The 26874-nt window shown below is 44.6% G+C and overlaps 1 protein-coding gene across 2 annotated transcripts in view; it reads right to left on the bottom strand.

The window, feature by feature from the left end:
* The window catches only part of LOC129249999 (mediator of RNA polymerase II transcription subunit 26), a 93390-nt gene that overhangs the window by 38769 nt on the left and 27747 nt on the right, over positions 1 to 26874 (bottom strand). The gene's annotated exons all lie outside the window — the stretch shown is intronic.

The raw sequence follows: 26874 nt of genomic DNA, 5'->3' as shown, positions 1-26874 counted from the left end.
ATTTCAAAGACTGATGCGCCGACGAAAATATACTACTCAGTCGATACTGTTCTGGATTTGGAAGAAGCTGTTCATTTTCCTACAGAATTTATAAATTCTTTGAACCCGTCTGGACTCCCTCCTCACAAAATGGAGCTGAAAATAGGTTGTCCTGTTATTTTATTAAGAAACCTAAATCCACCTAAACTTTGCAATGGCACGCGTTTGCTGGTAAAATCACTGAAAACTTTCATAATGGAGTGCACAATACTCACAGGATGTGGTACCGGAGAAGATGTATTGATTCCCCGAATCCCTCTGATACCATCGGATCTACCATTCCAATTTAAACGCTTACAATTTCCGGTAGACATCTTTTGCAATGACCATTGATAAATCTCAGGGTCAAACATTCAACGTTGCAGGCTTAGATTTGAGCGTTGACTGTTTTTTACATGGCCAACTGTATGTCGCTCTTTCAAGAGTAACCTCTAGAGAAAACATGTTTGTATTGTCTAATGACAAGAAAGCTATGAACGTTGTATATAAAGACATTCAGTAATATTATATATTAATTGTTGTAAAAAAAAAAATAAATACATATGTGAAAATGCAAAAAGTAAATAGTTAAAAGTGTAGGGTATGAATTTAGATATTCCAAAGATAGCAGGAAATCTTCATGCTATAAAGAAAGAAGTTACTCCAAATTTAACGCGTGCGGGCCACGGGCAGTAATGAATAAGCCAAAACTACTGGATCGATTTTAATCATTTTTTCAGTGAATGACATAGGGTATATATTCTATACCTGTGCAAAGCCGGGTGGGTTGCTAGTACGTAATAAAATAAAGCTAGAAATAAGGAGCATTCCACACGATATAAGCATAATTAAAAACTTACTTGAGAAATTTTTCATAATGCATCCATTGTAGTTGACAGATACATCAAAATTGACTATTTAGATAAAATTATAATATTTAAAAAAATCCTAAAAAAAATGTAATGAAAAACATCACTCTAATGTATTTTTATTGAAACTACGGGACTATTTCAACAGATGCTTAACTCGGTTTAGAGAACGTTAATGTACAGATAAGTCTCAATGGGAAGAACGCATGGAATTTTGAGAGGTACTCGTTCTATGAAGACTTATCACCACAGACACTGAATGGTTTAAATTTAGCAGCAGTTGAGTAGAATTCGTTTGTAACTAAAAATGTTATGTTAATGTTAACGGTGTAGGCTAGCAATAGGTGCTTTTTAATATGACCATTAATAATATTACTTATTTGATTTTTTTCTATTTACTTTTCATTTCATTTGAAAATCTTTCTTTTTAAATTTGTAATTTATTTATTTAGCTTTCTTGCTCTTTTCAATTTCTAAAATTTTGCAATTTGTGTGGTTGCTTAATGCTACGTTTATTTCAAATTTTGTTACTTATTCAATAAGATATAAAAATATTTAAAAACAAGTACTCTAAATTCAATAGTAGCTATTGGTATCGTTAGTTATTAGAAAGAGCAAATCCGTGTAATTAGTCAATATTTTCGATAGAACATTATTAAATGGCTCCAACCAAATCAAATTAATTCCTTCATAGACAAATGCTTCATATAAGTACACAAAAAACCATATATGCATACAATCTTACACGCGGGCACACACACAGCAAGATAAAATAAGCACATATGGCTGCGTGCACTTGCCATATTACATATTACGAATCGCTAAAAATTCTCAAGGAATTTACCGCACATTAATAGGCACAGCATTGTGCCAAAAATTATGCATTATGAAGCGTCATCAAAATTGCTTCATATTTTACTTATACGACTTTTTAGGTCTTTACTATGAAGTGGTACATTATTATTCGATACATGAATTTTAATATGTAAGAGAAAAATTATGAAATACATTTTAGAAATAAAAAAAGCATATTGAATGAAAGATTTTAGTTTAATCATTTGCGGCTTTGGTCCTTGTAGTTATGAACACTACTGTATGTGAACAAAACTCACAGTAGCTTGAGTGATTTATTTAATATTGCAACACATATTTTTGGCTACATCCGAAGGCTGAATGTACATATGTATGTAAGTATGATACAGAAACATCCAAGTAAGTCGCACTTCTGTTTCAGATAAATATCTAACTTTGGGGATATATATTTTTGCATACAGTTCGGTTCACTTGATTATAGGCAATCATTTTTATGGAAGAAAATGGTTATTGAAACAACGGTATTTGATCTAGTAATTCAAGGTTTTTTGATAATTCATTTTTTTATAAATTACTTCGTAAATACATTAATGAATGGATTTGTTTAAATTCTCGGGATAGTTCTAACGAAATTTCAGACCAGGCTTTGTAATGGTTCCAATTAAAGCATTTATGTCTCGAAATAGTTGCCCAGTCTCATAAACCTTACGAGGAGCTATCCCTATAGATTTCCAATAATGCTCAGATCTGGGGAATACGGTGGCCATGCTAAAGTTTCAACGTTTTGGGACGCAATCCTACTTTTGATCACATTTGAAGGAGGGTACAGGTGCATTATCCCGTTTAAAGATATAATCAATAGGTCCAAGTGTTTCACCATTTTGTAGCCTACAATTTTCAATTCGAACGCACCATAGTACGATATTGCTCCCCATACCATAACAACACCTTCACGGCTGTGATGTCGACTCAAGCGCCTTTCCTCCTTTCTTAAGTCATAGAAATGAAATCGTTTCTATTTACCGGGACGTTATTTGTAGCAGAACTCCAAGCCATAAGGTTCCTAACAAAATGGAGTTGGCGTTCTTTGCGAAATTTAGTTAAAGATATTATATTTTTGTAATTCTTTATGCTTCAGATTTGGTGTTTTTAGAATATCCCTTCGTACGCTGGATTGGCTGCCTGCCATCGTGCGGATAGGGACCCTAGGCTAAAAACCTATTGATCCTGAACTAAATCTGTTACTGAAACCGAATCAAATAAATGAACATGAAATCGAACTCTGGCAACGAGTTTTGGAATAAAAGAACTGACTCGAATCGGAATATGGAATGTTAGATCGCTATTTTAAACAGAGAAGATTACACAATTCGGCAAAGAAGCTGTTGCTTTGTATTCGAACAAAGTATCATGTTCCTAAGCGCCACCCTGAAATCTTTGACGATGTATCGTGTTCCTAAACGTATCGCTGATGTTCAATCGTTCCAAAACGTCAACAAAGCAAAGCATAACTTTAAAATGTATTAACATTTTGCGGTATCTATACAATATTAATGCGATGATTTTACATTGTATGCATACGTTTCGGAAAACGCCCCTTCTTATAGCCGAAATACGATTAAAGGTCGTTAGCTCTAAGAGCTAAAATGCCGTTTTGATGCACAAAGACTGAAACCGCCCGCTGTGAAAAGACCAACAACACTCTGATAAACCAGTCATGTGTTTCTACGACAGTCGGTTCTACGTCACTCAAACGACCCGGATTTATATCCGGCCAAGGACTGTCACTCCAGCAGCATTCCCCGTATGTAAGTATGGGGAATGTTTATGCTGCTACAACAACAGCAACAACATAAACCAGTCATGTGGCTCTACAGACGGGACGAACGACGCAGACAACTCACGCGTCCCAAACTCCACCTCGGTTAGGTGTAACCAGTGCAACGGGTGGTGCCATCTTAAGACCTGCTCAGGCCTTAAGACACACAGGGAGTGGTCCACAAGGTATGTGGCCACGTGTTGCTTCCGCTCACAGGCGGCCCCGCCTCTACGGCTACACTGCCCTCACTGCCGGCACTTCACACTGCCGCCACTAATAACACCTCTACGGTAAGGAGCCCCCAAGAGCAACACAACTCCCTCACAAACCCTCCTGCTCATACCCCAGTGCGGGGACAAACCAGCAGCTCTTGGTCCCCCGCACAGTCGGCTCCGTGTGTCAGACCGTAGTTCCTCCGAACTTGACAACTGTTCAATGCAATTCTTGCAGTGGCTGGTGCCATTTTCGGAGGTGCTCCGGCCTGCACACCACACGTGAGTGGACACGCGACTACGTTGCCCCCTGCTGCAGAGCTCTGCACCCGCAACCGCCACCAGTGGCGCGGCCATCAGACAACATCAGGCCACCACCCATTTTGCGGAACGCACAGCAGGACCAACGCAGACAACATCACGCATCCCTCACCCCCCGAATTACGACGACACTCCCGCGAAGCTTCAAGCTTTTGCAACTGAACTGCTACGGACTCACGAGCAAGATTGACGAGATAGTCGACTTCATAAGTCGGTTCGGAATTAAGATATCTGCGGTCCAGGAGACAAAACTGCACGCTAGCTCCCCCCTGATCACCAGGGACGGCTACAATGTGCACCGTAAGGACCGCGAGCGAGACAAAGGTGGTGGCCTAGCGTTCATAGCACACCATTCAGTGCAGTATCGTCTTACTGATGAAGGCATCGACCGGAGGGACAGCACCTTAGAACGTCGAGGTATAGCTGTCCGGTCAGGCGATGCCAAGCTCGAAATATTCAATATTTACATACCCCCTGTCACCTGCTTCCCGGCAGGATATCTCCCCGATATTGGTGCGCTCATCAGGGGAGAAAACCGATTGGTAGTTGGTGACGCATCACGATCTTTGGCATTCAAGCCTGCCAAATGATCGTAGGGGACAGCCATTGGCAGAGCAGATTAACGATTCGACGTTCAGTACTGTTAACGACGACGCCCCCACGATACACTAGACAGGGCTAGTGTAGCCTGCCAAATGATCGTAGGGGACAGCAATTGGCAGAGCAGATAGACGACTCGACATTAAGCACTGTAAACGACGACGCCCCCACTAACGTAGAGGGCACAACGACAAGGTGGCTATCACCTTCAACGGTTGCACTTCGTCGGACCCGAAGAGATGCGCGAGCGACTTTAGCCGACTTTTTATACTGCATTCTCCGGCCGACAGATCCAAGCGTCGTGCTACCAGAATCTGTCCTTAGCCACTCTCATCATCCCTGACAAGTGGAAAGCAGGGAGAGTGGTCCCACTACTGAATTCTGGAAAACCGGCCAACCAAGGGGAATCTTATCGTCCGATAAGTCTCCTTTCCCCAGTAGTGAAAACACTTGAAGCCCTCCTACTCCCACTCTTCACGAAACACCTGGCCCCAGCTCCACACCAGCACGGATTCCGACGAGTGCATAGCACCACCACTGCCTTCACCGCATTAAACGCCCAGATAAATCGGGGGTTAACCAAAACCGCCCCTGCGAGAGGACTGTCCTAGTAGCGTTGGACCTAAAGAAGGCTTTCGATACAGTCAGCCATTCCACGCTACTAGATGATATTTATCAGTCGACACTCCCGCCAGGGCTGAAGAGGTGGTCCGCGAACTACCTGATCAATTATCAAAGCAGAGGAAGATTAAGCAAGGTGTACCGCAGGGTGGTGTCCTTTCACCCTTGCTTTTTAACTTCTACATCTCGAAGCTCCCCCAACCACCAGCGGGAGTTTCCCTGATCTCTCACGCTGACAATTGCACGATAATGGCGTCGGGCAATGACATCGATGGCCTGTGTTCCAAAGTGAATAACTACCACACCGACCTTTCTCGCTTTTTCACTGCGAGGAATCTACAACTTTCCCCCACCAAGTTCACGGCGACCCTTTTCACCACCTGGACAAAGAAGGTCAAGCTGTCCCTTAAGATAAAAGTCGACGACACACCAATTCCGACTGTAAATAACCCCAAAATTTTGGGTGTAACCTTCGACAGTTTGCTCTCCTTCTCTGCGCATACAACCGCAATTGCCACAAAGGTCCAAAATCGCAACAAGGTCCTCAAATCGCTGGCCGGCAGCACTTGGGGCAAAGACAAAGAACTGTTGCTTTCGACATTTAAGGCAATTGGCCGGCCGGTTCTAAACTATGCCGTGCATGTCTGGTCGCCTGGAACTAGTGATTCGCAGTGGACAAAGCTCCAGACATGTCAAAATACCGCCATTCGGACAGCGACCGGGTGCCTCCTGATGTCACCCATCCAACATCTTCACAACGAGGCACAAATGCTCCCAGTAGCGGAGCACAACAAACTGCTCAGCAAGCAGTTCCTGCTGGGGTGTTACCGCAGGTTTCACCCCTGCAGACACCTGCTTGAGCCTGAGCCGCCTCCCAGGCACGTCAAGAGACACCTCCTAGACTACGCTGACGAACTCCAGGACAAAACTGACCGAAACCTATTGGACCGGACAGTATTTAGATAGTCAATAAACGACATTCACCGGGAGACCGTTACCACCTTCATGAACTCCCGTCCCGTGAATGCCGTAATCGGAGTCCAACCACTACCTATCGCAGATGAAGAGCTCCAGCTTCCTCGTGAGACTCGTGTAACATTGGCACAATTACGTTCTGGATATTGTAGCAGGTTAAACTCCTACATATCCAGAATTGACCCCGACATACCAAACACATGTACGGCATGTGAAGGTACCCTGCACGACACTAACCACCTTTTCACATGCCCCCTCATCAAACCGACTCATCTAACCCCCCTCTCCCTCTGGACCCACCCTGTCGAAACAGCATGTTTCCTGGGCCTACCCTTAGATGAACTAGACGAAGACGACCGATAATATACTTACACTGACAAGGCTACCTATGCTGTTAAAACAACAACAACAACAACGACGCCCCCAACTAGGGTAGTGGGCAATTGCAGCAGCTCGCCTGACATAACAATTGCTAGCGCTAGTCTGATAAATAGCATAACCTGGCGAACTATGCTATCGCTTGCATCAGACCACTTGCCCATTATCATCTCGATCGAGAGACCTGCCGACTTTGTCTCCGCGGATCCCCGGTCATACGTCAACTTTAACAAAGGTGATTGGACCAGATTCGCGAAATTTACTGAGGACATCTTCGCAGCCCTACCCACTCCCACCGATGTGCGCGCAGGCGAACGCGCATTCGGCAAGGCGATCACAGCCGCCGCGGCTCGCTTCATACCCGCTGGACGGATCCGGGAATTACGTCCCAATTTCCCAGCCGAAGCAGCCGTTATGGCAAACGAGCGTGACTGTCTATGCCAGGCCGATCCCGGGGATCCTCGAATAAAGGATCTCAATTCGGAGATCCGGCAACTGGTCACCCCACATAAGCGGACCAAATGGGTAGAGAATCTGAAGCCCTGTAACTTCACCTCTGGTGTGAGTAAGCTCTGGTCCACCGTAAGGTCCCTGTCGAACCCGACGAAGCACAACGACAAGGTGGATATCGACTTCAACGGTCGTACTTCGTCGGACCCGAAGAGATGCGCGAGCTATTTTAGCCGGCAATTTATACTGCATGCTCCGGTCGACAGATCCAAACGTTGTGCCACCAGACGGTTGCACAAACTGCCCTAAAACAGTGCACCGCTTACTTTCACCAGCGACGAGGTTCAGGGGGCCATCAAACTAATGAAACCATCAAGAGCCATCGGCCCTGCGGACTTAACATGCTGATGTTGAAAAAACTGGGTCCATTGGGAGTAGAATATCTCACTAAGGTCTTCAATCTGTCCATGACCCACTACTGAAGCCTGGGAAACCCGCCAACCAAGGGGAGTCTTATCGTCCGATAACTCTCCTTTCCCCAGTAGTGAAGACACTTGATGCCCTTCTAATCCCACTCCTCACACAACACCTGACTGCAGCCCCACACCAGCATGGTTTCCGTAGAGTGCACAGCACCAGCACGGCACTCACCATCATAAACACCCAGGTAAACCGCGGACTAAACCAAAACCGCCCCTTTCACCCTTGCTTTTCAATTTCTATATTTCGAAACTCCCCCAGCCACCAGAGGGAGTCTCACTGGTCTCATACGCCGACGACTGTACGATAATGGCGTCGGGCAATGACATTGATGGCCTATGCTCTAAGGTAAACGACTACCTCGCCCGCCTTTCTCGCTTCTTCACTGCGAGAAACTTAAAACTTTCTCCCACTAAATCCACGGCGACCCTTTTTACCACCTGGACAAAGGAGGTCAAGCTGCAACTTCAAGTGCACGTCGATGATACCCCAATACCGACGGTTAATAACCCCAGAATTTTGGGAGTCACCTTTGACAGCATGCTCTCCTTCTCAGCGCACACAGCCGCTATTGCAACGAGAGTACAGAATCGCAACAAGGTCCTCAAGTCGCTCGCCGGCAGCACTTGGGGCAAAGACAAAGAAATGTTGCTGTCGACTTTCAAAGCAATAGGCCGACCGGTTCTCAACTATTCCGCTCCTGGAACCAATGATACGCAGTGGGCGAAGCTCCAGACCTGCCAAAATACTGCCATCAGGACCGCGACAGGATGTCTCCTGATGTCCCCAATTCAACACCTGCATGACGAAGCTCAGATGCTCCCTGTTAAGGAGCACAACAAAATGCTCGGCAAGCAGTTTCTGCTAGGGTGTCACCGAAGGCCTCACCCATGCAGACACCTGCTCGAGCCCGAGCCACCTCACAGGCACATCAGGAGACACTTCCTCAACTACGTGGACGAGATCCAGGACAAAACAGACAGACCACTCCAGGATCAGACAGTATACAGACAGGCCATAAACGACATCCATCGGGAGACCCTTACCACCTCCTTAAGCTCTTGACCCCCGAATGCCGTTATCGGAGTCCAACCACCACCCATCGCAGATGAAGAGCTCCAGCTTCCCTGAGAGTCCCACATAATCTTGGCACAATTACGTTCTGGATACTGTAGCAGGTTAAACTCCTACCTATCCAGAATCGACCCCGACATACTAAACATATGTTCAGCATGTGAAGGCACCCCGCAGGACACTAACCACCTTTTCACATACCCCAACAAACCCACTCATCTAACACCCGTCTCCCTTTGGACCCAACCCGTCGAAACAGCCAGTTTCCTGGGCCTACCGTTAGATGAGCTAGACGAAGACGACCGGTAATTACACTACACTGACAGGGCGAAGATACTGCTACAACAACAACAACAACCATACTCCCGAGGAGCTTCAAGCTCCTTCAAGTTAACTGCAACGGTTTCATGAGTAAGATAGATGAGATAGTCGACTTTAAAGCCGGCATGGAATCAAAATAGCTGCGGTCCAAGAAACAAAACTGCACGCTACCTCCTCCCTCATTACCAGGGATGGCTACAACGTGCACAGCGGGGATCGCGAGCGAGACAGCGGTAGAGGTATAGCGTTTATAGTCCACCACACAGTGCAGTATTGTCTTATCGATGAAGTACCTCAGAATGTCAAGGTACCAAGGAATGTCAGGCGATGCCGATCTCGAAAACTTTAACATATATAGGCGGCCGCCGTACCCGAATGGGTTGGTGCGTGGCTATCATTCGGAATTAAGAGAGAACGAAATTATGAAGAAAAAATGAAGAAAAAGTTTTTACTAATAGCGATCGCCCCTCGGCATGCAATGGCAAGCCTCCGATTGTATTTTTGCCATGAAAATGCTCCTCATAAAAAGTATCTGCTGTTCGGAGTGGGCTCGAAACTGTACGTCCCTCCATTTGTGGAACAACATCAAGACGCACATAACAAATAGGAGGAGCTCGGCCAAACACCCAGAAAGGGTGTACGCACCAATTATATATATATTATATATATATATATATATATATATATATGTAGCGATACTAATTATAAAATATTAACCGCTTACGTTAAAAGGAAACATTTAGTTTTTATTGAAATGTTATAATACAAAATAAAATTAATATTATAATAATACCAATTACCGCAAACGCGTGCGTGCCTTTCGGTGTGTCATCGCAGAAGGAAGTTTATTCCGTCTGTTATAGCATTGCTGGGCATAACAATAGCTCCAATGTCTAGACTTGAACTTTATTGCATATAAACAAATTAGTGAGAGGTTTTGATTCTCTATGGTAAAAGATAGTTTTTTTTGTAATTTTACATGACAAGTTCCGAAAAGAAAAATATAAACAAACGAACTGAATAATATGCGTATAATAAACTAAACTAAAAATTTATTGGGTAGGTGTACCCTTGTGCACTATTAGTTGTGGTTGGATCAGAAGAAACTTCTGTTGGTGGTTCGTCATGGACTTCATAGACCGTCTGGAGTCGATCTACTGATACCAATGATACCACGCCCGATACCGACCCGATATGGCCCTTGATATGGTGCTGAGAATGATGGTCCAATTTGGCTTGGCGTACCAAAACGTGGGAGCAAGTGTGTAATTGTTTGAAACGAACGCGGTCGATTATTGTCAGGCATTGGCGAAAGCCTTTGGAAGGAGGCAGCGTAATGAGATCCATATGTATGAGTTCGAATCATTGTGACGGTAACTGGAATCTCGCTGGTATTGTAGTAACATGACGTTGAGTGCCTGAGCATATATCGCAGTATAAACTAGCGTTATGTTACGGAAAAAGGAAATTTTCAATTGAAGCGTCGAGATAGAGTCAGCGAGAAGCTGTTGAAGCTCTGCGTCACTTCCTTGAGCATCAGCTAACTGTTGAGCTGTCACAGGAGCTGTGATTGTTTCTATCCGTGATAACGTGTTACTACTATATTGTTCTGCCCACAAAGATGATTTATTTCTGTGGTGAATTGGCCTAGGTAGGTCAGTATAAATCACAATATGTCAGCCCTCGAACATATGCCGCAAATATTTAACAGCATCGTATATTGCTTGAGGTTCACGATCGTAAATTAAAAGCTTGCGTATAGATTCTGGTAGCGTCCGGCTAAAGAGAGCAAGCGATTGCCATGAATTTATTGTAACACTGCTCCAATCGATGTACAAAAGTCATAAACGGAAATTCAAACAACCCGAACGGTGATATTTGCGGTTTTTCAATGTCTTGTTCGGGAATTACCGAACTTATGTGGTGCAATACGTCGTGCTTTGCTTGACACTGGCGGGTTTTTGGTTGTTTTTATGTGGTGCACTGCTATGTTCTTGGCAAATTTGAATTCACCGTTAGGTTTGGTGATGCCGGGAAATTCTTTTGTAAGGTCACTGTAGAGCGATTGAATGCGAATCACCTTGATTCACATAATATGGGATGCGTTTCTCACTAGCCTTGGATATGTTATACCTGTTTCCTCGTCGCTAATTTGCTTGTTTTTTAAGTCGACTAACAAACCAAAATGACTTATAAAGTCAGCTCCAATAAGCGGATTCGTTACGTTGGCGATCACAAAGCACCAGGTAAATTTGCGTCGCAAGGCAAAATCAAGCGCAAGCATATGATGCCCATATGTTTAAATTGTTGCGTCTGTAGCTGTGTACAACTGATACCTAATAGAAGTTACGTTTGCAGAGATTCGCGAGCGAGGGAAAACAGATACATCAGCGCCCGTATCCACAAGAAATTTTGTCCCAGAAGCGCGATCTATCAAACAGAGGCGGTATGATGTTGTAATTGTAGAGCCTTTTACCGCCTTTATAGACCCTCTTTCGCGTTTTTTGCAAACTTAGCCGAGCTTCATTGCAAAATTTTTTGTGGTAAAAACATTGACCGTTTATCGACAAATGCACGGGACTGTGTGACCAATTTACGCCTGACACGAGGTTGTGGGCGTTGTTGTCTACCTTTACTGCGTGAGTTTCTTATTTAGAGTGATCGTAATTGTTTGCGTATTTCTACGACTTCGGAGCGTAATGACTGCTGTGGAACGACCTCGTGAATTTTGTCAGCTAGAGGGCTGAGGTCTTCTAATGAAGCATCGGGCTGCGCTCTCAAGCCAGCGCGAGTGTTTGTGACGAAAATTGAGAATGCCATCTTGCTTTAATTACGTTATCTGAAACGTCTGGACAAAGACTGCAAAGGTGGCGGAAAAATTGTGACGGGGTGCGATCGCCAATTTGCTCACCATCTAAAAGTTGTAGGAGTTTTGCGTCTTTTGACTTCGTAAGCCGCTCGATTGGGGCCGTCTTGAACAAGATGTATGACGTCGACGTTCATTGACGTTCATTTCCATGGCAGCCGGTTCTACGATACCGATGACGATACCAGCAACTCCTCGGAGCAATCTTGCTCCAAATACTTCTCCTCAGGGCTGGAATTGAATCCAACCCTGGGCCAGAAGTATTCTATTGCTGCGGCTGCCATAAACGGCTCCACCCGAACTCCACCTCGGTTAGGTGCAACAAATGCAACGGGTGGAGCCATCTTAACACCTGTTCAGGCCTTAAGACACATACGGAGTGGACCACACGGTATGTGGCCTCGTGTTGCTCCCGCCAGCAGGCGTCTAATGCCTCCACGGCTACTACCCCCCCTGATAGGCCGGCACTACCAACCGCCACAACAACCAATACCTCTACGGTAAGGAGCCTATCGGAGCAACACCACTCCCCCGACTTAACCCATCCCCTTCCCTCCTGCTCCAACCACAGTGCGTATACAAACCAGCAGCTCTTCCGTGTGTCAGGCCGTAATACCTCGGAATCTGGCATCAGCCAATTGCAATTCTTGTGACATCACCCAGAAGCTTTAAGCTTCTGCAATTCAACTGTAAGGGACTCACGAGCAAGGTCGACGAGATAGTTGACTTTATGAGCCGGCACAGTACCAAAATAGCTGCGGTCCAGGAAACAAAGCTGCACGCTAGGTCCTTTCTGATCACCAGGGATGGCTATAACGTGCACAGACGTGATCGCGAGCGAGACAAAGGTGGTGGCCCAGCGTTTATAGTCCACCACACAGTGCAGTATCGTCTCATTGAGGAAGGGATCGACCGCAGGGACAGCACCTTAGAATGTCAAGACATAGCTGTCCGGACAGGCGATTCCGAGCTCGAAATTTTTAACATTTATATACCCGCTGTCACCTGCTGCCCAGCAGGATATAACCCTGATATAGGTGCGCTCATCAGAGGTGAAAACCGATTGGTTGTAGGTGACTTTAATGCGCATCACGATCTTTGGCATTCAAGCCCGTCAAATGATCGTAGGGACCAGCAACTGGCAGAGCAGATAAACGATTCGACGTTCAGCACTGTTAACGACGACGCCCCCACGATACACTAGACAGGGCTGGTGTAGCCTGCCAAATAATCGTAGGGGACAGCAATTGGCAGAGCAGATAGACGACTCGACATTCAGCACTGTGAACGACGAAGCCCCCACCAGGGTAATGGGCAATGGCAGCAGCTCGCCTGACCTAACAATAGCTAGCGCGGGTCTGATAAATAGCATAACGTGGCGACCTATACTATCGCTTGCATCAGACCACTTGCCCATTATCGTTCGATTGAGAGACCTGCCGACTTTGTTTCCGCGAACCACCGGTCTTATTTTAACTTCAAAAAAGCGAATTGGACGGCTTCACGGAATTTACCGAGGACACCTTCGCCCCTCTTCCCATCCCCATCGATGTGCGCGCAGGCGAACGCGCATTCCGCATGATGCTCACAGCTGCTGCGGCTCGCTTCATCCCAGCTGGTAGTTTCAAGGACATCCGTCCTCATTTCCCAGCCGAAGCAGCCAGCTTGGCAAACGAGCGTGACCCCCTACGCCCGGCCGATCCCGGGGATCCCCTCATAAGCGATCTCAATTTGGAGACCCAGCAACTGGTAGACCAACACAAGCGGACTAAATGGGTTGAGCACTTGAAGACCTGTCGAACCCGACGAAGCACAACGACAAGGTGGCCATCACCTTCAACGGTTGTACTTCGTCGGACCCGAAGAGATGCGCGAACTATTTTAGGCGGTTTTTTATACTGCATCCTCCGGCCGACAAATCCAAGCGTCGTGCTACCAGAAGACTGCACAAACTGACGAACGACAGTGCGCCACTTACTTTCTCCGGTCATGAGGTTCATGGGGCCTTCAATAAATTTAAAACATCAAAAGCCATTGGCCCTGACGGACCACACGCGCTGATGCTTAAGCACCTGGGACCATTGGGATTAGGATTTCTCAAAGGGGTCTTCAATCTGTCCTTGGCCACTCTCATCATCCCTAGCAAGTGGAAAGCAGGGAGAGTGGTCCCACTACTGAAAGCTGGAAAACCGGCCAACCAAGGGGAATCTTACCGTTCGATAAGTCTCCTTTCCCCAGTAGTGAAGACACTTGAAGCCCTCCTACTCTCACTCTTCACGAAACACCTGGCCGTAGCCCCACATCAGCACGGCTTCCGACGAGTGCATAGCCGTGCACTCACCGCCATAAGCGCTCAAATAAACCGCGGGCTTAGCCAAAACCGCCCCTGCGAGAGGACTGTCCTAGTAGCGTTGGACCTAAAAAAGGCTTTCGATACAGTCAGCCACGCCACGCTACTAGATGACATTTTACAGACGGCACTCACGCCAGGGCTGAAGAGGTGGACCGCGAACTACCTGTGTGGTCTTCATTCGTCGGTGATATTTCAACACAAAACTTCCAAACAGAGGAAACTATAGCAAGGAGTTTCGCAGGGTGGTGTCCTTTCACCCTTTTTTCAATTTCTATTTCCCGAAACTCCCCCAGCCAGCAGAGGGAGTCTCCCTGTTCTCATACGCGCGATTCACTGCAAGGAATCTCCAACTTTCCCCCACTAAATCCATGGCGACCCTCTTTACCACTTCGACAAAAGTCGACCAATTCCGACGGTAAGCAACCCCAAAATCTTGTGTGTAACCTTTGACAGTTTGCTCTCCTTCTCAGCGCACACTACCGCAATTGCCACTAAAGTCCAAAACCGCAACAAGGTCCTCAAATCGCTTGCCGGCAGCACTTGGGGCAAAGACAAAGAACTATTGCTATCGACATTTAAGGCAATTGGTCGGCCGGTTCTAAACTATGCAGCACCTGTCTGGTCGCCTGGAACTAGTGACACGCAGTGGACAAAGCTACAGACATGCCAAAATACTGCCATTCGAACAGCGACCGGTTGCCTGCTGATGTCCCCGGTTCAACACCTACACAACGAGGCAAAAATGCATCCAGTAATGTAGCATAAAAAACTGCTTAGCAAGCAGTTCCTGCTGGGATGTTACCGCAGGTTTCCCCCCTCCAGACACCTGCTTGAGCCTGAGACGCCTCCCAGGCACGTCAGGAGGCATCTCTTAGACTACGCTGACGAAATCCAGGACAAAACTGACCGCAATCTACTGGACCTGACAGTGTTTAGACAGTCAATAAACGACATTCACCGGGAGACCGTCACCAACTTCTTAAGCTCCCGTCCACTGAATGCCGTAATCGGAGTCCAACCACCACCCTCCCGTCGAAACCGTGTGTTTCCGGGGCCTACCCCTAGATGAGCTAGACGAAGATGACCGGTGATATGCCCGACACTGGCGGGGCTACTATTACTGTTAACAAACAAACGTCGACGTCGTCCGCTGATGATTGCGTGTCGATGAGTGGCACTGCATGGTGGAACAAGTCATCTTCATTATAAACTGATCGACTTCTGAATTGCGAGTCTCATTGAGCGAACCACAACGCAGGGCGCTCTGCAGAGAAGGGTGGCGCGCAAACAGACAAACTTGTTGTTGGATACATTAGCGGTGGCTGTGTTGATGAGCCTGCCTCGGTGCTTGTTATTGGAGTTGTTTGGTCTATAGTGACCTTTTAGGTACTTGTGCCGAGCTTAATAATCCGAAAATTTATAAATATATCACACAGGATTCATTAATCCCAAAATTTTTTAATCTCATCATGGATAAAATTATTTCTGAAGTTACCCAACTGCAAGGTTACAAACTAAACAATCAAAACATAACAATTATTTGCTATGCAGACGATAGTAAAACCTGAGGAGCCAATAAGGTGTAAACTGGAAATTAACCAGAATATTATAGAACAAACAATGCATTTCAAGTATTTGGGAATAGATATATCTAACGGTCGGAATATCATCACAGAAGTGAGAGAAAGATGTACATATAGTGCAAAAATATCAGGATTTTGTAATGTATGGAAGAACAAATACATGAATGCGGAAAGCAAAACGAATGTGTATAAAACAATCGTAAGACCGATATTAACATACGGTGTAGAGGTACGTGCGGAGAGCACAAAAACGAAACAATTATTACGCTCTACAGAAATGCACGCATTAAAGACGGTAGCAGGAAAAACGAGATTGGATTGCTTTAGAAACCATATTAGAATTCAGACGAGCACTGAAGAGCATGTTTCAAGAGCTTCCAACAACCGATTAATTAAAATTGCACACGGCGGAATTCCTGTCGGAAGACGACGTCCTGAAAGACCGCCAAAGTGATGGGCGCAAAGCTGGATATCAAATTCAATTGAAAATTAATATCTATTATGTATTTTTTTTTTTTTTTTTTATTTATTTTGTTATTCCTACATTAATCATACATCTGTCATACTGACATCTAGTACATTTTTTAACAATTAGTTAGGAAAATTATTAAATCTATTTCATCATGGCCAGTGCCAGTGGAAAACAATTAAATTTTATATAGAACAGTTATTTTAGCATACGAGAATTAATATTTAATTTAATAGGTCAATTGGTCGGATTCTCTTCAGACGTCGTAAAGTTTTTCTTTCAAGTTGTGAGAGTGTATTGACTTCTCTATTTTTGTGCTGGTTTATTTCGTTAAAATACCTTGTTGATATCGCCTTTATTTCTTCGTCGATTAATGGTATATTGAACGTAGTATGGATGTCATCATTTTTTGTGTACCTGTCGGGCATTGTTATTGTACGTAAGATTTTTAATTGTTGTCGGTGTACTTTGTTTATGTGAGTTCCTTTTGCAGTTCGCCACACTTGAAGTCCGTAGGTCCAGATTGGTTTAATGACCGCCTTGTGTACTAAAAGTTTGTTGGAAATTTTGAGCTTGGAATTTCTGCCTATTAGCCAATGCAATTGTCGAAATTTTTCCTTTATTTGTTTTATTTTCTTTTTGATATGATCTTTCCAAGTTAATTTTGAGTCCAGATGGATTCCAAGATATTCTGCAGATGTTGCAATTTGTAAATTTTTATTGTTGAGCTTAATCAGCATAGCAGCAATCTCTGTTCTTGTCGTAAATATTGCTTGTACAGATTTATCCTCGTTTACTTTTAAACTCCATTTGTCAAACCACTTCTTTACATTGTTGGTGTACATCTATAATTTTGTTGTTGCGGTTGAGAGGTTTTTGTCAGATGACAATAAAATTGTGTCGTCTGCAAATGTTGTTATAGTTGAATAAGTTTCGTCTGGGAGTGGTATGTCAGAGGTAAATAAGACATATAGCAGGGGTCTTAGAACGCTGCCTGAAGGAACTCCTGCTGTTATTTGATGTATATGTGAATATTTGTCATTGTATTTAATGTAGAAGCATCGATCAGTAAGGTAGCTCTTGTTTGATAATTAAATAATAGTCCAGTGGTAATATTGTCCTAATTTTATGCAAGAGGCCTTTGTGCCAAACTTTGTCAAAAGCTTTTGCGATGTCCAAAAATACAGCAACGTAGTATCGTTTATTTTCCATGTCTGAAATTATTTTTTGTGTAACTCTATGTATAAGATGTATAGTTGAGCGTTTTTTTCGAAAACCGAATTGATGACTTGGAATGATGTTTTTCGTTCAAGTATTGGGGTAATTCTGTCATGTAAAAATTTTTCTGCAATTTTAGATATAGTCGGAAGTAGGCTTTTAGGGAGATATGAAGTTAAAGCTGTTGGGTTTTTACCTGGTTTTGGTAGCGCAATGATTTCTGCGACTTTCCATACTTTTGGGAAGTATTGTAAGCGAAACATTGCATTAAATACGTTTCTAAGGAATAGGTAAGCCTCAATTGGTAGCTCCGTAAGTGCTTTGTCTGTCAGCATATCATATCCGTGTGCTTTTTTATGTTTAATTCAAGTTTTGATGCATAATATTACTTCGTGTGTGCTTGTTTTTCTTATTTTTGTAATGGTATCAGTATTAACATTACTAATCGTGTCAATTTGTTTATGTTCATCGTTCGATAGGACATTTTCAAAATAGTTTCCCAATGCCGCTGCTATTTCATCATTTGTAAAAGCCCATGTGTTGTCATCTTTTCTTAGTGGGGTTTGATGCTTTATCTGGTTTTTAAGTTTTTTTGTACATTTCCACAAGGGAAAATTTGTTTCATGAGTTAAATTTTTTAGATATTTTTCAATTTCCTTATTTTTTAAGTCACATAAACAAGCCTCAAATTTTTTGTAGCTAAGTTTAACCTCTGTTTGTCTGCAGGAGATCTGGTTGTTTGCCATCTTTTTCTCAATTTTCTTTTTTCCTTGATTTGCTTCTTAATAGAAATGTCATTTGAAGTGTTTTGTGCGCTATATTTTTGCTGCGGTGTGAATCTGAATCCTGCGTCAATAACTATGTCATTAAAATGTATGATTCTACGCTCAATGTCAAGTTGTGTTTTCAAAGGTGTACTTAGAATGAGTTGTTGGGAGATGTGTTTTCGATACTCATCCCAGTCAGTCCTCTTTGTAAATATTTGGGGTGTTATCTCTATAGGGTAAATTTTTGATGTATAGTTAAGTATTATCGGCGAGTGGTCAGAAGATAGTTCATAACTTGGTTTAAGCTTCAGTTGGTTATGGTTAATATTTTTTGTTATACAGAAGTCGATTACATCTGGAATTTTTTTTAACATCCGTAGGCCAGTCAGTTGGTTCACCAGTACTTATAAACCTGCAATTTTTTTATGGATTGCGTTAATTAAATATATACCTTTTTTATTAGTCAACCTTGAACCCCAGTCAGTATGCTTTGCGTTTGGGTCTCCTCCAGCAATGAATCTGTTGTCTAATGTCTTAAAGTAATCATCATATTGATCCGTCTTTATCAAGTGTCGTGGTGGACAGTAGATAGAAGATATTGATATGGGTCCATTGTTGTCAACAATTTGTATATACGTTGCTTGGATGTGAGGTGACACATAGGGCAATCGTTCAGTATGATTTGTGTTTGTTTTGATGATAATGGCTGTTCCTCCATGAGCTTTTCCGTCGGGATGATTAGTTGCATATAATTTATATCCGGGAAATGTTAAATAACTTTTGTCTGTGAAATGTGTTTCTGCAATTAACGCAATATTAATTTTTCTGTCAATTAAAAACCGCTTCAGTTCTAAATATTGCCGAGTTAGTCCATTTGCATTCCAGATAAGAATTTTTGTGTTATTACTTTCGTCCATTCGAGTTATTTATTAACATTGTAATTACGTTATCTTTGCTGTTTTGAGGTTTGATAGTTAGTTCTGGTTCTATTACCTGAGGATTTGATGAGGCTATTCCATCAGCATAACTTATACCTGGTATTACTGTTGATTTTGTGATGTTTGTGTTTTGGTTTGTTATGACTTTCTTTTTGCGTAAAGGTGGGAATCGTTGAATTTTTATGGCTTTATATATTTTGCAGCCTTTGTAATTGGCGATATGATTACCTCCACATAGTGCGCATTTCACTTGAATGGTCGGATTGTTGCATTCGCTTGTTAAATGTTTTCCTGCACATTTTACACATACTGAGTCTCTTCTGCTTATGACTTCCTTTTTGCGTAAAGGTGGGAATCGTTGAATTTTTATGGCTTTATATATTTTGCAGCCTTTGAAATTGGGGATATGATTACCTCCACATAGTGCGCATTTCACTTAAATGGTCCGATTGTTGCATTCGCTTGTTAAATGTTTTCCTGCACATTTTACACATACTGAGTCTCTTCTGCAATAATTCTTTGTATCTCCATACTTCTGACATTTCGTGCATTGTGCAATTATCCGTTTATGATGTGGCACCTCAAACGAGTTAGTAACAGAGTTTTGCCCACTGTTCCCTTGTGTATTTGTTTCGTTGTTTTCATTTTCGTCATCAATAGCAAGAGATGCAAATTTGTTTGTGGACTTTGTATCGCCGCTTAGCCAGTAGTTTGGTAATTTGCTTTGGCTCAAGTTCGTTGTTATTTTTTGTTTTTTGTTGGTGGTTGACAAAGTTGAGGACTTTAAAGGTAAGTTTCGTGATCTCTTTATCGGAGGCTGCTCATTTAAAGCGTGAGGTTGTACATAAGAAGGTGGGGAGATGGCAAGCAATGGTTTGTTTGATACGATACGGTTGTTGCTGCAGTACTAGTGTACAGAATTGATGTCGTTGTTGATGATGAGTTGGTTGTGGTTGTTGTTGGCATTCCGTTTGTGCTCACGCACGCTGTGAAACTGCCATTAAACGGCTGAGCTTGAAGGTTGACGCTCTCTACGCTTTGCGGTAATCCTGCTGAGGTATTAGAGAGGGCTGTCTATATTTCGTTTGCTTTCTTTTGCATTGAGTCCGCGCGCGTAATTGCCGGAGTATTCACAGTTTCAAAAGTTATTGTTTTTATTACAGGCTCACTCGCGGGTTGCTTTCCTCTCCGCGTGGGAGAGTGCCGCACACTCATCTTGCCTTCTGATAATTTTCTTGTACACTTTGTTTTTATTTTTATTTCTTAGTTTGTTTATTAGGAAGAAATTGTTTGTAATTATGTTTGTAACACTTGCAATTGCTATGGGTGAGTCTCTGTCTCTTTTAAGCAGTATTGCATACAAAACACAGTAGAAAAGTATTTAAACATACAAAATCAGTATATCATAGGTACAACATTAACTATATTATAAATTATAAAACTTTGTATCTAAGAATCTGTTTAAAGGAAAAGACACGTTCTAAATCAAAATGAAAAAGATAATCCTTCGTCGCTGCGTAATTTTGCAGATTGTCTAACAACTCCAGTCTGATGACTATACCTTACCAATAATCGCCGATGTGAGTGGATAAACAAGGGTCCACTTTAATTAAAGTCGTACACGTTATGACAAAAAAATGTCTCAAATAAGAAAAATTTATGTTTACGCCAATTTAAATCGATATAACTCAAGTCGGGGTCACCAATGTAGCGATACCAATTATAAAATATTAACCCCGGTTAAGTTAAAGGGAAAAATTTAGTTTTTATTAAAATGTTATGATACAAAATTATATTAATATTAATACCGATTACCGCCCTTTTGGTGTGTTATCGCAGAAGGAAATTTATTACTTTTGTTCCAACATTGCTTGCCTAACAATAGCTACAATGTCGAGACTTAAAATTTATTGCATTCAAACAAAATAGTGAGACTTTGACTCTCTATGGTAAAAGATAGCGGCAGGGTTGAGCCTGTCACCTGCTTCCCGGCAGAATATCGCCTTGAAATTGATGCGCTTATCAGAGGTGAAAACCGATTGGTAATAGGTGACTTTAATGCGCATCACGATCTTTGGCACTCAAACCTATAAAACGATCGTAGGGGAGAGACAACACTTGGCAGAGCAGACAGACGACTCGACATTTAGCCCTGTGAACGACGACGCCCCCACGAGGATAGTGAGCAATTGCAGCAGCTCGCCTGACACAAAAATTTCTAGCGCTGGTAAATAGCATGGCCTGGAGACATATGCTATCGTTTGCATTAGACTACTTGCCCATTATCAGCTCGATGGAGACCTGCTGATTTTGTTTCCGTGCATCACCGCGCATATATTAACTTTAACAAAGCTTATTTGACCGGCTTTGCGGAATTTACCAAGACAGGCGAACGCGCATTCCGCAAGACGCTCAAACCTACTGCGGCTAGCTTCATCCACGCTGGGAAGGACCCGGGCATACGTCCCAATTTCCCATCTGAAACACCCGTTCTGGCAAACGAGCGTGACCATCTACACTACCCCAATCACGGGGGATCGAAGCGTCGTGCCTCCAGACTGCTGCACAAACTACTGAACAACAGTGCGCCACTTGCTCTCTCCAGTGATGAGGTTAAGGGGGTCATCAACAAAATGAAAAAGGCTTTCGACACAGTCAGCCATTCCATGCTGCTAGATGACGTTATACAGTCGACCTCCCGTCAGGGCTGAAGAGGACATACGTCCCAATTTCCCATCTGAAACATCCGTTCTGGTAAACGAGCGTGATCACCTACGCAAGGCCGATCTCGGGGATCCTCGCATAAATGATCTCAATTTGGAAATTCGGCAACTGGTAACCCAACACAAGCGAACCAAATGGGAGGAGCACTTGAAGTCCTGCAACTTCATCTCTGGAGTGAGTAGGCTCTGGTCCATCGTAAGCTCCCTGTCGAACCCGACGAAGCACAACGACAAAGTGGATATCACCTTCAAGGGTTGTACTTCGTCGGATCCGAAGAGATGAATGATTTGATTTTATCCCGCAAATCATTCTGCATCCTCTGGCCGATCCAAACGTAGTGCCACCAGACGGCTGCACAAACTGACAAACAGTTCACCCCTTGCTTTCTCCAGCGATGAGGTTCAGGGGGCCTCAACCATATGAAATCATCCAAAGTCATTGGCCCTGACGGACTAAACATGCTGATGTTGAAAAAGCTGGGTCCATTGGGAGTTTTCCTGGTCTGCTACGACTGACGAAAATGGCGTCGGGCAATAACATTGATGGCCCGTAGACCAAAGTGGACGATTACCTCTCCGCCTTTCTCTCCTCTTCCCTGCGAAGAATCTACAACTTTCCCCCTTGAAATCCCCGACGACCCTGGTCGGCCAGTTCTAAACTACGCTGAGCCTTTCTAATCGCCTGGAACTAGTGATACTCAGTGAACGAAGCTTCAGACTTGCCAAAATATTGCCATTCGGGCAGCGACGGTTTGCCTCCTGATGTCTCGACTTCAACACCTGCACGACGAGGCACAGATTCTACGAGTGAAGAAGCACAACAAACTGCTCAGCAAGCAATTTCTAATGGGAACTACTGTAGATCCCACCCAAGTAGAGACCTGCTTGAGCCTGAGCCGTCTCTCAGGCACGTCAGGAGGCATCTCTTCAATTACGCCGACCAGATCCAGGACAAAATAATTACTGGACCGGATAAAGTTAAAACACACCGTTCTTACATTCATTGGCAGACACCTTCGACCTTCTTAAGCTCCCGACGCCCGACTTCCGTTATCGGAGTCCAACCACCATCCATAGTTTTAGAATTGATACCGACATAGTAAACATATGTCCAGCATGTGAAGGCACTCCGCACGACACTAACCACCTTTTTACATGCGTTATCAAACGCACCCCTTTCCCTCTACACCCAACCTGTCGAAACAGCAAATTTCCTGGGCCTACGTTATTAATGTTGGTGTTGTAGCAGCATAAACATTCCCCATACTCATATGCTGCATATAAATCCGGGTCGTTTCGGTAACGTAGAACCGACTGTCGTGGGCCTACCGTTAGATGAGCTAGAAAAAGACGACCGATGATCTGCATAACACAGACAGGGAAAAATATACTGCTACAACAAGAACAGGACAAGCGACAATGGGGTAACTCGATAGTCGATGAGGCTGAAGCAACTGCAGCCATCGGTGACCAACTCTCAAGAATGCGCGTCAAAGCTAAAAACGGGAAGCTCTTAACAGCCTCTCAAGACCAACCCAACGTTTCCACGACAGTCGGTTCTACGTTACCGAAACGACCCGGATTTATATCTGGCCAAGGACTGTCACTCCAGCAGCATTGACCGTATATAAGTATGTGGAATGTTTATGCTGTTACAACAACAACAACCAACTCAAGCGATGGAAAGAGCATTTCGAGAAAGTTTTTTTGACATCCACACCTACCGATAATGTGCTACCGCTGGAAAAACCCACGTACTTCAATCAAAGAATATCTCACATTAGCTCCCAACACCTATCTACGGATGAAATCGAAAAAGCATGAAGTCTGGAAAATCGAGCGAGGTGGATAATATCACAGCAGAGATGCTAAAACTGGACCCCAAAATATCAGCACGAATCCTGTTCCACCTTTTTCAGTCTATGTGGGAGTCAGCAACACTGCTAGACGACTGGATGCAGGGTATACTTGTGAAAGTCCCAAAAAAGGAGCCCCAACCGAGTGCGGCAATTGGAGGGGCATCACGCTGCTCTGTGTGGGATACAGTGCACAAGTCCTTTGCAAAGTAATTCTAAATCGTATAGGTGGTAAGATCGACCGCACACTTCGTAAGCAACAGGCTGGTTTTAGGCCGGCCCTTAAGTGACGGGAGTCGAAGCTAAAATCTGTAGTAATATTAAAGCAACGGTGCCCTCTCCGAGCCTACTGAACCTGTGGCTGGTGTCCAACTATACTACCCCCTCTTATATTTTTAATAGGAATTGACAACGTTCTAAACAGCGCTCTCAGTAGGGAGCATTTAGACGATCTTAACTACGCCCATGGCATCGCACTCTTCACGGACTGGCGAACACATGCAGAGCAAACTTAATGAGATAAGCTCCCAAGCCAAAAACGTTGGACTGCGAATCAATGTTGGGAAAACTAAGTTCAGTCAACGCTTTGCTACAAAACAGGAACTGGATTGGCCATAGGTTAATGGCACGGGACTGTAACCCACAAGGAACGCGCCGTAAGGGACACCCTAAAGGAACTTTGCGACGTCGCATTGGACCCAAATTAAGACGAAAGCGAGAAGTAGACAACATTGGAAAGCATTTTTTTCTGCACTATGCACCAAAAGACGGCGCGCGATAAGAACTAATAATCTATAGTATTATTTTAAAACATGGCGCTTATTTTGACTAAACTACAATATGTACAGATATGAAATATATAAGGTTGTCAAAAAAGTCTTGCGGTATTTTTATTGAATTTTCAATTGTTCATAAAATTGGTTATAATAATGCGATTTAAGTCAAATATGCGCCGTTTTGTTCGATGACGAGTTCCCAACGAGATGCCAACTTCATAATGCCCCTCTTATAGAAGCTCGCTTCCCTATCGTCTAAAAACTCGGAGAGCCAATTTTCACAGGACTCTCTTGTGGACAACTTCCGACTACCAAGCTCGTTCGCCATGGACAGAAATTGGTGGTAATCACTTGGTGCGAGATACGGACATTCCCATGGCAGCCGGTTCTACGTACCGGAATGACTCGGGTTTTTCCCGACCAAGGGCTGCCGCCCCAGTATACTAGCCCTGTCTAGTGAAACCCATACCATCCCTCGCCTTACGTCACAGGAGCAAACTCTCGCAGCAACCCTGCTCCAAATACTTCTCCTCAGAGCTGGAATCGAATCCAACCCTGGGCCAGAAGTATTCTACTGCTGCGTCTGCCACAAACGGCTTCACCCGAACTCCACCTCGGTTAGGTGCAACAAGTGCAACGGGTGGAGCCACCTTAAGACCTGCTCGGGTCTTAAGTCACATAGGGAGTGGTCCACACGGTATGTGGCCACGTGTTGCTCCCGCCAGCAGGCGTCTGATGCCTCCACGGCTACTACCCCTCCTGATAGGCCGGCACTACCAACCGCCACAACAACCAATACCTCTACGGTAAGAAGCCTATCGGAGCAACACCACTCCCCCGACTTAACCCATCCCCTTCCCTCCTGCTCCAACCACAGTGCGTATACAAACCAGCAGCTCCTGGTCCCCCGCACAGTCTGTTCCGTGTGTCAGGTCGTAATACCTCGGAATCTGGTAACAGTCCAGTGCAATTCCTGCAATGGCTGGTGCCATTTTCGGAGATGTTCCGGCCTGCGCACCACCCGTGAGTGGACAACTGCCTACGTTGCCCCCTGCTGCAGAGCTCTGCACCCACAACCGCCCTCGGAGGCGCGGCCGCCCACCACCATCAGGCCGCAACAGCCACAGTGGATTGCGCAGCAGGCCCAACGCAGACAACACCACGCGTCCCTCACCCCCCGGATTACACTGACCTCACCGAGAAGCTTCAAGCTTCTCCAGCTAAACTGCAACGGACTTACGAGTAAGGTCGACGAGATAGTCGACTTTATGAGCCGGCACAGTATCAAGATAGCTGCGGTCCAAGAAACAAAGTTGCACGCTAGGTCATCTCTGATCACCAGGGATGGCTACAACGTGCACAGACGTGATCGCGAGCGAGACAATGGTGGTGGCCTAGCGTTTATAGTCCACCACACTGTGCAGTATCGTCTTATCGATGAAGGAATCGACCGCAGGGACAGCACCTTAGAATTTCAAGGCATAGCTGTCCGGTCAGGCGATTCCGAGCTCGAAATATTTAATATATATATACCCCCTGTCACCTGCTGCCCGGCTGGATATCACCCTGATATAGGTGCGCTCCTCAGAGGTGAAAACCGATTGGTTGTAGGTGACTTCAATGCGCATCACGATCTTTGGCATTCAAGCCTGCCAAATGATCGTAGGGGACAACAACTGGCAGAGCAGATAGACGACTCGACATTCAGCACAGTAAACGACGACGCCCCCACCAGGGTAGTGGGCAATTGCAGCAGCTCGCCTGACCTAACAATTGCTAGCGCTGGTCTGATAAATATCATAACGTGGCGACCTATGCTATCGCTTGCATCAGACCACTTGCCCATTATCGTCTCGATCGAGAGACCTGCCTACTTCGTTTCCGCGAATCACCGGTCCTATTTTAACTTTAAAAAAGCTAATTGGGCCGGCTTCACGGAATTTACCGAGGACACCTTCGCCGCTCTTCCCTTCCCCACCGATGTGCGCGTAGGCGAACGCGCATTCCGCAGGGTGCTCACAGCTGCTGCGGCTCGCTTCATTCCTGCTGGAAGTTATAAGGACATTCGTCCTCATTTCCCAGCCGAAGCAGCCAGTTTAGCAAACGAGCGTGACCACCTACGCCAGGCCGATCCCGGGGATCCCCGCATAAGGGATCTCAATTTGGAGATCCGGCAACTGGTAAACCAGCATAAGCGGACTAAATGGGTTGAGCACCTGAAGACCTGCAACCTCACCTCTGGGGTGAGTAAGCTCTGGTCCACCGTTAGGTCCCTGTCAAACCCGACGAAGCACAACGACAAGGTGGCTATCACCTTCAACGGTTGCACTTCGTCGGACCCGAAGAGATGCGCGAGCTATTTTAGCCGGCTTTT

Source organism: Anastrepha obliqua, chromosome 6, assembly GCF_027943255.1.
Source record: "Anastrepha obliqua isolate idAnaObli1 chromosome 6, idAnaObli1_1.0, whole genome shotgun sequence".
NCBI lineage: Eukaryota > Metazoa > Arthropoda > Insecta > Diptera > Tephritidae > Anastrepha > Anastrepha obliqua.
Note: the sequence above shows the minus strand (reverse complement) of the source record. Positions and strands in the feature narration are given on the sequence as shown.